Raw genomic sequence first — 15,074 nt, 5'->3', positions numbered from 1 at the left:
AACAAATAGTGTTATGTGTTCGAAGACATGTTCAGCCTCAGGATCGGACCACAATTCTGTAAAATCAGTTAGTCTTCTGGGGTTGACCCGTGAACCGTTCTCAAATGAAATAAGAAAAGAAATCCTAAGACTTTCTGGTCAATTGCTTTACTTCTAGACTTTTCTAGATTAATAAGCTACTTGTGAAGAACTCCTACAATTATACATTTTTCACCAGTCATCATGTTAATTTGAGCCAAGGGTTTTGTATTAGAATCATCCTCACTGAAAGCTTCGACAAGGTCTGTTCAAACCACCCACAAAAATCTCAAGGCAACGCTCCATAAAAGGGCAGAGTCTAAGTTCTTCAGAATGTCAATGTTTGTATTATTATTTTTTTTAAATATGTGAGGTCAGACATTCTTTGGAATGTAAATGTCTTAGAAAGAAAGAACGTTTTCTTCTATCTCAGAGGAACTTCACAGTGGTTCCTCTGATCCTCTGAGCCACTCAGAGGACAGCAAATGCTGGGATACTGATGTTGGCAATGATGTGGCTGTTATCTATGAGCAGTCCTGCTCGGCAGAAACTCTAGCGGATGGACATGCTTTCACTCTTTTTAAATGTACTTGGGTGAAATGAGAAGCTTTATGTTTTCACTTCCTAATACTTACTACCTAATATTAAAACAACATGTTACTTGGACTCAAAAAAAAAAAAAAAAAAAAAAAAAAAAGTCTTCTTTAAGGGTCTTGTTTTTAGTCCTTATCAAAGGGAGCTGTGACATACCACTGGAGAAGTCTGGCCCAAATATTTGCATTAGAACTCTTTGGGGAGTGCATGGGGACTGTCGCTGGGAGCAATTTAAGCCTCACTCCCAAAAGATGTTCTTTAAAGGGAGCCTCGGGGGGCCTGGGTGGCTCAGTGGGTTAAAGCCTTTGCCTTCAGCTTGGGTCATGATCCCAGGATTCTGGGATCAAGCCCCACATCAGGCTCTCTGCTCAGCAGGGAGCCCACTTCTCCCCCCTGCCCCCCCAACCCCCCCCCCCCACCACCAGGCCGCCTCTCTGCCTACTTGTGATCTCTAATCTGTCAAATAAATAAATACATTCTTTAAAAGGAGCCTCACAACAATGGAATAGAACTCTCCCCTCCTAGGCATTTCTGCTGCTCCCTCACTGTGCAGCTGCTGCAAGGCTCCCCTCGGGGCTTGGCTATACTGCTTCTGGTGCAGTGTAACTAGTCTCTTCTCCTGGCCACTCAGCAGCCCAAATTTGGCTGCAGGCAGAAGCCAAGGCGACCTTCATGCCCAGATGAGCTAGAAATGGGGGTGGGGTGGGCCAAGTGGAGTTCATCTCTTCTGCAGTCCCCAAAGGGCGTACAGCTACTGCCATTCCAGATGCCAAAGGGAGAGAACAGAGCCAACCTCAGTGAAAAGCAGTGGCTGATCCTGGCTCTGAAGCTTGAGAAGGAAGGGACAGATGCCACATGACAAGGAGACCCAGCCAGATCTGAACCAATGGAAAAGGGGACTCAAATTAAATGAAGCACAAAATGCAGAGTTCTAAGGAGTTTGTGTTCTTGCTTGCTTCCCTTTACCTTTAAAAAAAATTTTTTTTTTAATCCAATTGAACTCTTTTCTCTCTGCTTGCTCAGGATCACAAGGACAAGGAGTTATGCTGTAGTCCTGAACTAGAGAACTTTTTCTGAGAACCTATACCCTTTATCTAAAGAGTTATCATTAACATAAAATACATTTACCACTGTATCAAGGATAAAACCCAGGAAGGCCACTAACTATGTAAACTTCACCATTTTCTCACTGCTCCAAAGTTATATATTGTACAGACCAATATCCGAAAGATATGACATGAAGGAATATAATCAACTATAGCAAAGTACTCTAGGATATTTGGATAAAAAGTATAAGAAAAATCATAGGTCTTTATTCATATGTAAATATATCTTTTTTTTTAAGATTTTATTTATTTATTTGACAGAGAGAGAGAGAGAGAGCACAAGCAGGCAGAGGGGCAGGCAGAGGGTGAGAGAGAAGCTGGCTCCCGCCAAGCAGGGAGCTGGATGTGGGGCTCGATCTTAGGACCTTTGGGATCACGACCTGAGCCGAAGGCAGCCACCTAACCAACAGAGCCACCCAGGTGTCCCCATATGTAAATAGATCTTGACCAACTTCTTCTAGCATTTGTTTCAAAATGGTAACAATCCTTACGTCACCGAGAAACAGAACCTCATTATTACTGAGAATACACCAACCTATGTCTGACCTGCCCATGGCCACAAAGTCCGGGCTCAGACGGCACAACCTCAGTCTCACAAGTCCAGCCCCAGTTATTCAATAAATATCCATCCACCCAGCCTCAGACACTCCTATTAGAAATTTCTGAACAAAATGAGTCTAATTAAAAACAAACACCAAGAATAGCATCATCTGTGGAACCATCAACATATCCATGAGAAACAAGAGAAGTAACTATGCTGCAGGTGGGGGACAGCCGTCAAGAGAAAGAGCTGAATCAAAAGGGCTATGAGCTCTGACATTGAAGAACCTGTGTGAGAGAGAGGGAACGCGTTGTGAGGCATCCAGTCCAATGCACCACAATGAAGACAGAAGAGTCGTAGTATACGGGCAACTGTTTGTGAATGATGCCCTCATTTCCCAGCCTCCTCAGACCACACTGCCTTCTCCTTCTACCCCATTAGTCAAAGCTACTGCTTCCCAGTCTGTGCCAAACATCAGGGGCCCCCAAGGCTTAAGAATTGGAACCATTTCCCATTATTCTTTACACTCTATAGAGTAAACTCTTAAAACTCCTCTTTGGAAAGAACGATATTCTCTAAGAAGAAAAACCACTCACTTTGCTCAAATGATACCAGATACTCTATTTCAAAGAGTTGCCACTCTGGTCAACTTTGGTATTTCTAAGACTATAGAGCTTTATTTTTAGGTGAAAGATCTTCTGAAACCTCATGCTCTGCTGTGGTGCCTCATTAGACCTTCCCCAACCTTCAGAAGTGCCATCTGATATCCACCCAGCACTGTGATACGCCCTTCACTCATGTGACCCCCCATGATTGTGTTATGAATATTCTAGTTTTATTCCAACCTAAGAAAAGCCTGTATTAGTGACTTCACTCCCAGTATTTTATCTGAAGAGCTAAGTTCCTAGAGTTAAATGGAATAGGAAGGGATTAACCTCTGCTGCTGGCACAGTATAGTCGCGATGCTAATGTCTCTGTATGAAAAAGCTGAATTGCAGTAATATCTGAAATCACAGAGAAAGTCCGGAGAGCTTTGGAGGAAAAAAAAAAATATGGAGGAATAAAATGTTAAAATCCAAAGCTGGTTTGGGATTCTATTTTTCACGTAGGCATGTTTAGAAGAGGAATTATGTACTATAAGACCTCACAATTTAGATGGTGGAGGAATGGGTCCGTGAGTTCTAAAACGAAGAAGTTTTTAGGACCTGTAACTTGTAATTGTGTTATGGGTGAGTTCCAGCTGCTCCCCTAAGCTTATTTCAAAATTTAACTTCAACACAGTGTTTATTCACTTGCAATGCTTCAACTAGTAAACAGGCAGGGAGTCTACTCTTTTCATTTGGCAAGAGGGTTCTGTAGCTACACAAAATATCCCCCAGCAATGAAAAATGAAACCCACGGATGTAACATTAGCAACCAGCTGTCAGAAGAAAATCAGGAGTAGGATTGTCAGTCTGGTCATTTCAAGCCAGTGTGTTCCTGTGAGGGGGTTTGTGTGTGTGTGCACGCACATGTATGTATCAATGAATTGATTCACATGTGCAGTAGCATGAGAAATGTGAGCGGGTGCTGGTCTTAATGATGGCAGAATGCCCCAAACATGAAGATGTAGTGGAAACATCAGTGGGAAAGCAATACAGCACAGACTCTCTATGGCTAACTGTGCTGGGCTCCTCTCATGGAAGAGTAGGAGACAGGTGGGTTAAAAGAACATGTTTTCATGTTAGAATTACTTCTTGTATTGTAGGTACGTTCAACATATGTGAGCTCTGAATGCCAGCTTGTAAGTGAAATACACACTGTGTTTTCATTTTTAACCTTCATGAATTCATTTCACAACCTCCCAAAACGTAGGAATCTAAACCCTCTTCAAAGTAAACACCCAGCACCAGCAATTCAGTCCTCCAAGCAGGAAACATATTGACCATTCCGAGTCAGCACAGCTATTAACCCGTAAATTCATATTCTCTCTCTCATTTTCTGACCCCCACCCCGGCCCCGCTACCCCGTATCTTCCCCTCCGCCGGCTTCCCTCCCCCACCTCGGGCAGAATCTGTTGGGGTTTTTTACATAGAGATACAAGTACCAGGTGCAGAGTGGATACCCAGCCTCCTTCTAAACTTAATGCCAAATCCCTCCTCAAAGAGAAGGAATGCAGTGGTATCAGCACCGGGGACACGGGGACAGCGAACACCACCGCGGCACTTGGAGTTTACAGAGGAGCAACCCCAGCTCCGCCACGGCCACCCCTCGCACCAGCCCCCACCCCCGCCAACACACGCGCGCACACGCGCGCGCGCGCACACACACCCCCCACTCCACTTCCCCCCGCCCCCCCCCCCGCGCACACACACACACACACACCGGTTCCAGATCTCCCCACCAACAGCGATAATGCAGCAAGTCTGTCTGCACAGTCCTGCACGCCTCAGGACCCAGCCTGGGCGCAGAGCCGGGAAGGCAGGGAGCGCACCGCAGGACTTGTCAATAAACCGCGTTCCGTCCATATTCCGAGCGCTCCTCACTCCAGCGACCAGCCGGAGCCCGGCGGCGGGAAGGACCGGGCGCGAGGAGCCGAGGAAGCCTCCCCTTACCTTGCAGCGAGAAGAGGGACAGGAAGAAGCCCAGCACCCAGACGCTGTGCAGCCAGTAGGTCCTCATGTCTCCGCCGCGCTCCGTGCTCCGTCGCGCGTCCTGCTCTCGCCTCCTCCGCTCGCGCTCTCTCTAGTAAAACGCGCGGCTCGCTTCCCTCGATTTCCCCCTGGGCTCTCCCGGCTCCGGCAACCCGGACAGACCAGGCTCCTGCCGCACGACGGCCGGACCCAAACAGCTTCGCTCTCTTCCGCGAGAGCGCGAGCCAGGGGCCGGGAGGGACGCTCGAAGCCTGTGCCCGGTGGAAACACAGCGAGCCCCCTTCTCCCTCAAGCTCTCCCGCTGCCTCCCTTCTACCCTCCTCTCCCTCACTCCCCTGCAGCTCCAACTAAATGCGACTGTACTTAAACAAGCAGCGTCTTATAGGACCGCGAACCCAGCCGAAAGGGCCCCGCTACTGCCATCTAGTGCGCACATCTCGGTATCGCCGCAGCTCTGCGTTTGCTTGTGTGTGTGCGAGGTCCATCCAATGCCGCCAATTCCCCTTTGCTCTCAGCAAACACAGGTGAAGCTCCTGCCCTCCTGAGTCCTTGGTTTGACCTTGGTATATCCCATAGGTCCTGATTATCTCTCTGGCACGGGGAAACTCTTGGCAATTACCACCCACATTTCTTCATCATCCCATTGCTGCTTCTCTCTCTCTTTGAAATTCCCTTTCTTTCCCCAACAATTCAACGGAGCTGCCCTTCCAAATGTCACCTTGACCTCCACCTCAGAAGTCTAATGACTGTTTGAAGCTTCATCCTACCCAATGTAATGCTGTATCTCACAATGTTGCCCATTCTTTTTTATTTGAGTTTAAAGTCACTGAGTCAAACAGTTCTGGTGTTTCTGACCTTCCCTTCTAAGAGCTCCCTGGGTCCTCTGCAATTCTTTGTTTATATTTTTCATTATATTTTCTTATTTCTTTCCATATTTAAATTATTTGAAAATCAAACACATCTGTACTGGTTTCTCCAAGATGGAGATCTCCACCAATAACCTGCGTAGCCCTCAAATCAGACTTTCCCAGATGGGTGGGTACCAAGTATCTCCATCTGAATGGCTCTGGCCCATTGCTTCTCAGCCTTTTGGCTAAGATCAAGTGAATGTCCCTGGGCCAGGTATCAGTTGAGTGAGAGGTCAGATAGGTTCTTGCTAAAGAGCACTGGCTGACAGGAGAACTGGATTTCAGTTCCGTCCTTGTGGCCCCCCATTCACTGAAGACCTTAACCCAGTCATTTAATCTCTGAACTTTATTTTACTCTTTGATGAAACTGAGAAATTGAATTATATGGTCATGATGTCTTTGGCCCTTTCCAACTCAATCTGTAGTGTCTGTATCAGGTTTCTCAATTTTGGCACTATGGGCATATTGTATCATAATTCCTTGCTGTGGGAGGCTGTCTTGTGTACTATATGGTTTTTAGCAGCATCCCTGGCTTCTACCTACTCAGTGACAGTACCCACTCCACCCCCCAACACATACACAAATCATGACAGCCAGAAAGACTTCGGGCAATTTTGAATGCCTTCTAGTGAATTAACTTGCCCCCAGCTGAGAACCTCTGATCCATACCTACTGTCATTTTCCTTCAGGAATCACTCCCTATTCCCAGCTTCCCCATTTCTGTTAGATTCTAATTCCACAGGCTTATACCTTTAGAATATCTTTCATCCCTTTTGGAACTTCAGCTGGTCATCAATCTCACCTATGTGAATATGTCTAACATGGCTCTATCTTTTTCCAGTTCCACTGCCACGATTTTCATAATATATTGAACATGTATTGTGCATTATTCTTCCCAATATTTCTAATTTTCAATTATCTAATTTGAATCTCATAACAGTGCTATAGTATCTTCAGGGACGATGTTCACTCTTTAGTGTTAGTAAGAAATGCAAACGAAAGTTAGATGACTTCCTATGGCACAAAAAAGGTCAGTGGCAGCAGTGGCAGCAGAGCCAAGGGAGGTCCCTTCACTGCTGTTTCTAATGCATCTCCTTAGTCTAGGTCTTTATCTCCACACACTCAGGTTCCCGCACCCAGTTTCCTACAGTAGGGATCACCCAGGCTGATCCCCTACCTCCATTCTTCACAGTCTAATCTAGTCTATCCATTACCACCAAATAAATCCTCTTCAACACTTTCTTTAAGACTCTCACCTGTTTCTGAGTTAAAGTGTGGCTGTGATGTTCTGAGTACAGATCAGAGTCCCCTGGAGCTATTAAAACCTACTGATGCATGACCCCACCCCAGACCAATTAAATCAAAATCTCTGGAGTGTGGCCCTGGCATCAGCATTTTAAAAAATATATCCCAGGTGATTCTAATCTGTAACTAGAGCTCGAAATACTGGCCTAACAGATTGAATTTAGATTCCTCATTTTCTAAATCAAGGTCCTTTGAAACTCTCATCTTACGTTTAACAATTCACATTCTCTTTTTCTATTACCAATGGAAATACTCTCTTCCAGACTGCCCAATCTTCACCTTCATCAGCAGCTTTTTTGTCTTATGGAGACGACCCTACTCTCAGGAAGAGGAGTTTGCATAGTGACCAGAGTACGGACTTCAGAGCTAGAATTAAGTGGACTCCAGTCCTATCTAGCCTCTAACAAGCTGTGAGACCTTGCATAAGTCTTCAAGTGTGGTTGTGAGTATGATTCATGACTAACTTAATTTAAAAATCTCAACAGTATCACTTTTCAAGAATCACCCAAGATTTCTTCAATGTCGATGTATATTTTAGTAAGGCTTAGCACAATATATTTTAAGGACTCATGCAACAAAATCACTTAGTGTGCATGCTAAAATCCAGATTACTTCAGTCACATACCAAACCCAATATATTTGGATGTTGGGATCTAGTTATCTGTTAAACTTATTTCTCTAGGTGACTTGTGCTTTCTAACGATTAAGAAACATTAGCTAAGAACCACAAAGTATTAAGACCTGAACACTGAACCTGAAGACTTGTAGTATGTGTGTGTTTTGTTGGAATTTTCTGCATGCAACAATTGACCCAGATTCTGTTTAGTTCAACTTCCACAACAGTGTGGATGATGCCCTTCCTAGTATCATGGCGGAAGACACACCTACACGTATGCACATATTTGTATAAATAGGTGGAAATAATGTGACTCTGCATCACCACTATGATTCCAAAAAGCTAATTTTGGTTAGAAAGCACGCACAGCATAACAAAAATTGGTCATAGGCATAGAAGCCTTTCCTAACTTTTTACCTAAGGGCATTGTATTCCCTGCAGTGGCCTTCCGCTACAACAAAATCTCCAAGTTTATAAAGCCTGTCAACTTTCATCGCTAATTCTCAGTGATGGGATTGTAATTTGCTCTGAGAAGCTTCCTGGTATTACCAGGAATATTAACGGTATTACTGTTAAGTCATTTGCATTCCATGAAAAAAATTGGTCTTCTAAATGGGTCCAGGAATTCCTAGAAGTTGGTTCCCCCACCACCACCCCACCCTGGTTTTCATTTGGTTTCCCTCCTTCTGAGTAAGGAAAACAAACAAACAACAACAAGAACAAAAAAAAAAAAAAAAGAAAAAAGAAAGGTAGTAGCACTGATGTCTCCGTCAATTCTCTTCCTTTCAGACCCCAAATTCTCTTACAAGAAAAGAAAGGGTCCTCTCCCTCTCAAAAGAGTCCCATAGATAACTGACCTGCCTTTTTGTATTTTGTTTCAAGGGACCCCAACTACCTCCCCCTACAAGTGGAAGAATATCTAGGTTAGAATATCTGCAGCTAAACTACTATTGTGATGGAGTATTCCTCCAAAACTTTAGGAATAATCATAAGAAAGATTTCAAAAACAGCTTTTATACCAATGTCCCAAAATAAAATCTCTAGAAGAAAGGAATACCAAACGCATGACATACTGAGTCAGCAAAACTATCTCTAAATAGAATACTTTATAAAGGTTTCTATGAGGTGTTAGCAAATTCTTAAAAAACAAAAACAAACAAACAGACAAGAAATACCTTTCATTGCAAGTATAATTAGGTGTATGCGGGTAGAAGTGCATTCTGTCCGAAGACTCCTTAGGATGCTATACTGAGACAATGAACTGAAAAAGGAAAGATTTTTTGTTTTTTGGGTTTTTTAACAGATGGATTGCCTAATTTTACCTTTCCTACATTAGAGCTGTTTGTCCCCCTCTTTAGACGAGAGGGCTATCATCCTGCAGCGGCCTACAACTGCCGTCATGCCTGCCTGTATTATACTCCCACTACTTGACTTTAGGCAAGAGAAGGTGATATGCACAATATCTTCCATAATAGACTTTGCAATCTAGCCTGCGGGTTTCTTTTGACTGTTCCAGTGCCTGCCAGAGTAGTTTTCACAGATCGCGCAAATGGCTACATAATTTACGTGGAATCAGAAAATGAAGAACAAAAATGCAGGTTTTTCTGGGCATCTGAAATGAAACAAATCCACCTCCAGACCAGAAAACCCAGAGTGGTAATTGTGCTCATCTAACAATAATACCTTATGGTCATGAAGCTGCTTCACGTGCATGAGCTCATTTAGTACAGCAATGAAGGAAATTTCAGAGGGTGGGAGTTCGTCTTATTGCCTTTGACTTATTTCACCCTAAAAGTTTACAACTAAAGAAGGAAAAGATGAAATATAATGTGTCAAAAAACCAAAGAGTAGAGAGCTTCAAAAAAAGGAACTTTAGTATTTGAAGGCAGCTTAGATAAGGTAGCGTGGTGTGGTGTAAAACAAAAATCTAGCTGTCACCTCAAACATATATGGGGTTCTCCACTCAGTGGCTTGTGACCCTGGTGAGGGTTCACAAAATGACCCCCGTGCATGGAGGGCAAGGTGAGACAAAGGGCAGGACACTCCAAGTTGGGGGGTAGCAGGTTTAACAAACAAGGGAATTTACATATGAGGCCAGTCTTGAGCAGCCATAAGACAGAAGACCTCTGTGGCCACCTGCCAGAATCTGAAAAGTTTATATAAAGGCCTGAACTAAGGTTCAGTCACATACTCAATCCAGATGGTCTCAACAATGCCTTGCTCTCTCTCAAGCCTGCATCCTTGAAAATAGTTTTCACGGTGTGAGCAGTGGCAGAATGTACATCCCAAGGACAGGGGAGGGGGGTGAGGAGGCTTCAGTTGCTTGGGTCCAGCTCTTAGGTCAGCCAGCGGTCACGTCCTCTTAATGACCTTCTCCAATACCTGGGTAAATAACCCAACTTCTCTGAGCTCTAGTTCTTTTCTTAAGGATATTGTAAGTCTCTATTGAAATAAGATATAAAAAGTTCCTGACATATTAAGTGCTCAGTGGAGGTTGATCCATGACACTGCCTCAAACACACACGACCCACCATCAGTCTTTCCCCAGACCCATCCCCCCACCTCCCATTGTGTCAAAAAGACTAAGGCTTCCCAAACTCAAGCAATGTATCCAAAATCATACAGCTAAACAAAAAGCATAGAATGTAGCCATTGTGATTCCTAATATACTACTCTATATTAATACATGACAAAAAAGTAAGGTTTCCCAACAACCCTCTTCCAGAAAATAGCACTTTCTCTCCTTTAGATGGTATAATTTTAAAACTATTTTTATAAACCTGGAGAAAAACTCCAAAGTTTATTTTATTTTAGATAAGGACTAGATAATACAGCCTGGGGTCATTTGAGTCGAGAAATTAATTCCTGACCAATAAAGGACTTTTGCTGAGGTGGGAGGTTGACAGTTGTCAGAAATAAGGAGCTATAATATCCCCCTTTGAACCAAAATAACTTCTTTTTCCTTAAAATATCCCCATTTGCAACTGAAAAGAAAATAAACTATTCTGGCTGAAGAAATTGCTTTTGCCATTAGGATGCAAATGGCCAAGCAAATTTGTTGCCCAATAAATCTTTCTGGGCATTATATAGACATAGTCTTAGAATTTGTAAAGCTTAAACTATAAAAGCAAATAACATAAAAGGAGAAGAAGCTATAAATTCCAAATCTAGATGACACTTTTGTATGTAAGACTCAGGGGGGCAAAACACACTCTTAAGAACAAGGAATTACAGGAACCAAATGGAGTTAGAAAGGCTTCTGGTTGTTTCTCTTGCTCCTTCCCATTATATTGTACTTTCAGCAATTAACAGGGTGCCATAGCAGGACCTGACAACCTGTGCTGTGGGTTAGAAATTCCATTTCTTCATCCTCATTCCCTGTGTTAATTCCAGACCAAGATGAAACCCTAAGAACAAATCAAACTCAGAAGGAAGGTTTTTGGCCGTTAGCTATGTTCCAAAGACCACAAAGCAGATTTGAATTCAGAACAGAAAAACATGAGGACCTGTAAGAAGACCTTGATGATCATGGGGGGCCTGACCATTGCCTGTATTTTCCTTACCTGAAAAGAGGAAATTGGATACATTTTGTCCTTACCTCTCTCTACCCTTCCACAGATACCTCATCCTCTAGCCAAATTATTCATTAATCCCTCAACAAATCTTGAGATTTTTTTTCCTGATTTTGCTCAAGCTAACCACCCCCCTCATAGTTTATTTCCTTCAAGACCTGTGTCTGCTTCTGAGACTCCTACCTTACATTCAAGGAGCATCTTCTCTGATACAACCATAAGGCAAGCACTTGTCCTTCTTCTTCACCACTCTGTCCTTGGAACTAAGCATAGTTCCTGATACCTAAGAAGTATGTCTAAAAATACCTGCTTAATAAAGAAATAAGTCTTTCAACTATACTTCTGGAAGTAAACCCTTGTTTTGCTTTCTGCAGCTTATAAGTAACTGTCTATCGTGTTACGTGTAGGTAGCATACTTTGACCATTCAATGGCAAGTCTACTGAGGGAAAAGACCCTGCCACTGAATGTAGTCATAGTATCACTAAGTATTGTTTTAAACATGTACTCATGAGAAAATGAGCAAGTGTATAAATGAATGAATACATTAAAGTTGAAGTTTTGAGAGAACCTCTTGAAGTATATGAACAAGAAATGAGTACTATTTGAAATTGAGCCAATTTAAGGGCCAATAAAGAGTAGAAGCCCTATATCTAGCCATCGTAGAATGGTCAAATTTTAAGGCTATTAAGGAGGATCATTATTTTTCTAAAAATATATACATGCCTTCAACACTTTAACCTAAAGCTTAGAAATGTAGAGTCCTCTACTACAATTTAGTGCAAGCCCAGAAGGCTTACCTTTGAATAGGCCCATTACTTTCGTCCAAAATTTTATGAAAACTTTGAAAAATCTGAGGATGAAATTTCTTCTAGATTTTTATAATTTTCCCTGAGATTTTAAGTTGTCTCACCTTCACCTAATTAGACAGCTCTTCTTCCAGCTTACTTTTAACAAATATGTCCAAAGCATTCAACAGAGTTTTCATTAAAACACCAACTTTTTCTTTTTGTTTCCATTATTTGCTTGTTTTAAATAGTTAACTAATGTAATTACAATAGCATATAAAGCTGGCATAAATATGTTTGGAAAAAAGACTGGCAAACGTGTAATTTAGCTAATGGGAGAAGAAGAGCATGATATGCTAAAGAGGTCTACTAATCAGTGGGCCCCTGTCAGAATAGAGGAACAGAGTGATAGTTCATTGATGAATTGGGTAAGTGCAGTTGGGTAAGAGAACTTTCTCTGTAACACAAAGAAATCTAGAGATATTTATCACTATATCCATAATACCATAATGCATAAAGCATATTGATATAGAGGAACAAAGAATGTTTACAGTACAAAAAAGGAATCTATGTACTGGCCTCAAATGTATTCCCAAATTCAATATATTGTTAACAAGCAGGTATTATAGTTGCCCATCCATAAAATACACCTTAGCTTACTATTGGTCATACAAATAATTAACTCTTACCAACTTGAACGTCATATGTATTCATTTTACTCCTGTTATTTCAGAAATGAAGGAAGACTGGATAAATTAAGGCACAAGTAGTCATTGATCATATATCATTCCGAGAAAGAGAGAATGAGAATTGTGATAGATGCCCAAGAAACAGAGATAGGTGACACAGGACCACTATCCTCACAGAGCTTTACAGTTGAGTGGGAGGAACAAGAACACAGTAAATCAATAAGAGTAATATGAAAAGAGGATACAGAAAATATCATTAGCATACTTGTTTAGATTTTTTTTAAAATATACATTTAAATAAAATTCTGGTACTTTTCAGTACACCTTGGCCAGAAGCTCTGGTGAAGACATTGTGCTTCTGCATGCAACACAACCATAATCCCAGGTATTTTTGGTGATAAATGTTTGTATTCTTACACTTTGGCAAGAACTCCCTTGTGAACCTTGTGGTTCAGACAGCCAAGATTTCTTCAGGAGATTTTAGAGCAGGGTGGGCACAGGTGTCGGTATCTGCAATTATGCTGAATGCATCAACTGCACAACTGTTATCGCTGGTATCATTGGACTTGCTGGTAGAAGGAGTATGTCACACATTCATGGGTCCTTCCATGTATGTAGCGATACATTTTTATACGCTCTGTGTGTGTGTGTGTGTGTGTGTGTGCGTGTGTGTGTGTGTGTGTGTGTGTGTGTGTGTGTGTGTTTGCAGTCATAGTGGAGTGGGAGAATTGCATTTCTCTTTGAGAAATCATCATTTATCAAGTTAGACTGACTATCAGTCCGGAACTGCTTTCAAGGTCAAGGACTGCCGAATGTCCAGAAATGAGATTTCTCATGGATGGGTGCTGTAGTCTATCAAGAGCTTGATGAATGTTCTCACACCTGGGCAGGCTGATAGACTGAGCAAACTGGATTTAGATTCCTTATTCGCCTGTTACCTGGTGACTGGCAGACCCCATCCCAATTTTGGCTTCTGACCTTTGCGTAGTGGACTTTTTCCTTCCAAATTTTGCTTCAGGGCCACTATTATTTTTATGGTCCACTTCACTAGATTTCTATCTCCTCTGCCATGTTCTTCACTATCCCATGTTTAATGGCTCTCTCTGGCATGTGCTCATTCTTTCTGTTGTTTTGTGATGTCTACTGATGCAAACCCAATTTCCATTTAACATGTGTGATGCATATGGTGAAGTTCTTCCTTCACTCTCCTTTAGTAGCATAAGGGTAGAGGTTATGATAATAAGATTAGACCCTTCTTTATCTGTTTACAATGTGTCCTTCCCCATGCATTTACTTATTTCTTTCCAGTTTATTTTTTCCTTTGCATCCTTTTTTTAAAAAGATTTTTAAATGCCATAAGTATGACAGTAGAACATATTAAAATGTTACATCTTACATGGGAAGGATGTGCACATGATAGAGTTGATATCCTGCCCCAAATGTTTTCTTCTCTATTCTTTTTTCCTCACTGAAGACCAACTGTTCCAGGCCAAACTTACATGCATAAGACGCTTTCTTAACACTGACTACCCTTATAGTGACCCCTCCTTTCTGTCAGCTCATATATTTTTTTAAAGATTTTATTTATTCATTTAAGAGTGAGAGAGAGAGCATGAGTTGGGGGGGGGAGGGAGAAACAGGTTCCTCCCCCCGAAGCAGGGAGCCAGACATGGGGCTTGATCCCAGGACCTCGAGATCATGACCTGAGCCAAAGGCAGGATGCCTTAACTGACTGAACCACCCAGGCACCCCTGCCAACTCATATTGTCTGAATCATTCATTTGCCTCATAATCATGTATTGCCTTATACTTTCCTTTTTGTTATAATATATTCTTTGCATTTTTCATTATTTTATTTGAGCAGGATCTCTTAAGTTATCAATCTCATATCATTGAAACTATAAAGAGACGGAGAAACAGGCAAGTCGTAATCCACCCCTCTTCTTTTTGGGACTTCTCGTGTGGGTTACCTTTTATTACATCTAGACTATATGCTTCATGCTAAGCAAAAACAGGCATTGTATATTATAGTCTTATAGTGACTTGGCACTGTGTTATTCATTAATAAGTTTTGACTTCAGTAAAGAACTTCTGTAATGAAGAAACCATAAAAGAGAGATCTATAGTATGTGAAACCTGAAAGGACAGATAATACATACAGGAGTAACAAATGTCAGTCCCCTGGTTTAATAAACGGAGCTAACTGTATCCATCTGCCAGCTTCAGAGTGGCATGAGAATCAAATGAATTACTTAACTATAAAAAATTCTAATGACTTCTCCAAAGATGCGTCTTTCTATCACTCA

Source organism: Mustela erminea, chromosome 1 (assembly GCF_009829155.1).
Source record: "Mustela erminea isolate mMusErm1 chromosome 1, mMusErm1.Pri, whole genome shotgun sequence".
NCBI lineage: Eukaryota > Metazoa > Chordata > Mammalia > Carnivora > Mustelidae > Mustela > Mustela erminea.
The sequence above is the reverse complement of the archived record's forward strand: the minus strand, read 5'-3'. Positions refer to the sequence as shown.